This window comes from Chionomys nivalis, chromosome 9 (assembly GCF_950005125.1).
Source record: "Chionomys nivalis chromosome 9, mChiNiv1.1, whole genome shotgun sequence".
Classification (NCBI taxonomy): Eukaryota; Metazoa; Chordata; class Mammalia; order Rodentia; family Cricetidae; genus Chionomys; species Chionomys nivalis.
The window spans coordinates 42,798,464-42,801,485 of record NC_080094.1 but is presented as its reverse complement, the minus strand read 5'-3'; the positions used below and the strand labels follow the sequence as shown (position 1 = coordinate 42,801,485).

Below are 3,022 nucleotides of genomic sequence, written 5' to 3'. Positions count from 1 at the left end.
CTGAAACTAGCTCTTATATACCAGGCTGCAGGCTGAACTTGAACTCACAGAGATCTGCCTGCCTCTGCCTCCCAAGTGCTGGGATTAAAGGCCTGCACCGCCACAGCCCGGCTCCAGCTGAGTTCTGAGCAGTTAGCATCAACTGCCAGTTGTGTAAATGAGCCATCCTGAATTTGGAGTCAGATCTTCAGATGACTGCTACCCTAACCAACTCCCAAACCCAACCCAATACAAGTGAGAACTGATCTAGCCCCATCATCTTCCTCAAACACAATACTCACACCAAGTGTTCAGCAACTGAGTGTTAGTATTCGCAATACAGGAAAAGACGAGCGGAAGAGCGGCTAAGCCGGGAACCGAAGTCTGTCCTAATCACCCAGGAATGCCAGCTCCCCTCACCTCCATCGTCTGCCCACCTTCTCTCCAGGTGCACTAACGGCTGGCAGACGGCAGCTGGTGGTTCCGCTCATGCAGATGTAAGTGGAAAGCAGGATTTAATTATGGAGTGGGTGAAGACGCAATAGATATTTGCATAAAGAGATTTTTGTTCATTCCCCTTGAATAACCTGACATGTTACACTCCCACCTCACTCCTGCCCCATCTCTCTGTGTTGTGTTTTTGTTTGTCCTGGTGCTTTGGAGCAAATGTGGCAGAACAGCACCTTTTCAGAAGATGCCTGGGCATTCCTGTTTGTTTCTGTCTTCCAGAAGCTGTTAAGGCCCCATTTCTAGATGAAAAGCAATAGTGTGATCATCAGGGGGCACGCACACACAGACGACCACATGGGGACAATCAACAGCGCAAAGCACAGAGAACAGATGCAGGAAAGGGTGTGGTTCTATGGAGCTGGGGACAGGTGGGATTTGAGTATGGATTCATAAGTACAGTGATTGATATATACATAGCAGGATGAACGTAGACATTGAAACCTGAATTTAAAGAAAGAAATATATAGAAATATAGATGCCTGATGTGTATACACACTTCTCAGGTAACTTATCTATGTGTGATAAATATAAGTATATTTATAGGGAAAGGATTATGAGAGGGCTAGCAATTTGAAGACATTTTTAAATTTTCTTTATTGTTGCTATTCTTTCCAAATCATTTATGAGTATAAAGACTTCCAACCTAGAAATATTCTCTCCCCCCACCCCGCCCACCAAGTTGGTGTCACTATGTAGCCCTGGCTGTCCTGGAACTTGCTCTGTAGACCAGGCTGGCCTCGAACTCAGAGAGTCACCTGCCTCAGCCTCTGGAGTGCTGGGACTAAAGGTGTGTACCACAACTGCCTGTCTTATAATATTCTTTAAAATTTTCATGGAAATATATATATATATATATATATTTTTTTTTTTTTTTTTTTTTTGCTTTTTTCGAGACAGGGTTTCTCTGTGGTTTTGGAGCCTGTCCTGGAACTAGCTCTTGTAGACCAGGCTGGTCTTGAACACACAGAGATCCACCTGTCTCTGCCTCCCAAGTGCTGGAATTAAAGGCGTGTGCCACCACCGCCCGGCCGAAATATTTTTTAAAAATGATATGAAGAATAGCATGTATACTATAAATATGATTATAAAAATGTTCAAGAATATGCCCCATTGGTACTCTAAGAGCACTTGCTACTCTTGCAAAGAACCTGGGTTCAGTTCCCATCATCCATATGGTAGCTCACAAACACCCTTAACCCCAGTTCTAGGGGACCCAATGTCTCTTTCTAACTTCTGAGGGCATCAGGCAAGCTCATGCTATACATACATACATGCAAGCAAAATATTTGTGCACATAAAACAATGTCCCATTGGGTATCTATACTGGGGTATAGCACGCAAAAACTCTTGGGAGAGTGGAGTATGGGATCAGTTTATTTAGCAACGTAAATTGTTTTACAGTATTTGTCAATAAACATAATTAAAAAGTGAAAGTTCAATAGCAGGGTGTAGCCATGAGAACCTGTATCCTCAGCTACTGGGGTGGGGTGGAGAGGAGGAATCCCCAGGCAGGAAGGGAGCGTGAGTCCAGAAGGTCAGAGTCAGCTAGGTCAACAGGAATCAAAAAAAAAAAAAAAAAAGCAATGACTGGCTTAGTACTGTCATCTGCTAAGCGGCCACCAAATGTCACCAATTATCTAGTGCCTGCCCTCGCGGCCACGCCATGGAGCAGCAGCGCTGGACGTGCTGCAGCCCCCAGAGTTCAGAAATGAAAACTCTTTATCTTCAACCCGCAAGACACCCCTGTTCTTCACAGCTTTAATGATCACAGAGCCTATCGGGTTGTATTTTACAACTAAATATTATGCATTCGAAAGCGCCTTCAGAATGTCCAATAGAGACAGCTACTTTTTTTTGACGCAGTTGTTGCTGTTGCTGTGGTTCTGGCCCGGTTTGTCTGTGTGGCCTGGAATGAAGGCTCATGGCAATGGCGTGAAGGCAAAGAGGATTAAAGTGAACATCACCTTCTGATAGCATGAAATTTATTTTTGAATATGTTAAGTACCTCTGGGGTATTCATAATAAACACTGTTTGAATAAAGTTGAAAGAACACACGAAGAACCACAACTCTTATAGGGGGGGGGAGAGAGAATAAGAATAGTGTCTTAGCTTCTTTTTTTTAAAAAAAAGATTTATTTTTATTATGTATACAGTATTCTGCCTACATATATCCTATTGGCCAGTAGAGGGCACCAGATCTCATTACAGATGGTTGTGAGCCACCATGTGGTTGCTGGGAATTGAACTCAGGACCTCTGGAAGAATAGTAAGTCCTCTTAACCTCTGAGCCACCTCTTCAGCCTGTGTCTTAGCTTCTTTCCCTGCTGCACATTACCTATAACCAGCTGGGGAGGAGGGACACATTTCTTCTCACTATTCTCTTCCCAAGTCACACACTGGGGGAAATTAGGGCAGAAACCTGGAGGCAGGAACTGAAGCAGAGGCCGTGGAGGAGTGCTGCTTCCTGGCTTGCTCCTCGAGGTTGACTAGCTTTCTTATACAGCCCAGAACCACCTGATCAGGGGTGGCACT

General features: G+C 44.3%; 1 pseudogene; it reads left to right on the top strand.

Moving 5' to 3' along the window:
* The first annotated feature begins 783 nt into the window (after positions 1 to 783).
* On the top strand, positions 784 to 2,441 carry LOC130880968 (vacuolar ATPase assembly integral membrane protein Vma21-like; annotated as a pseudogene).
* The last annotated feature ends 581 nt before the right edge of the window (positions 2,442 to 3,022 follow it).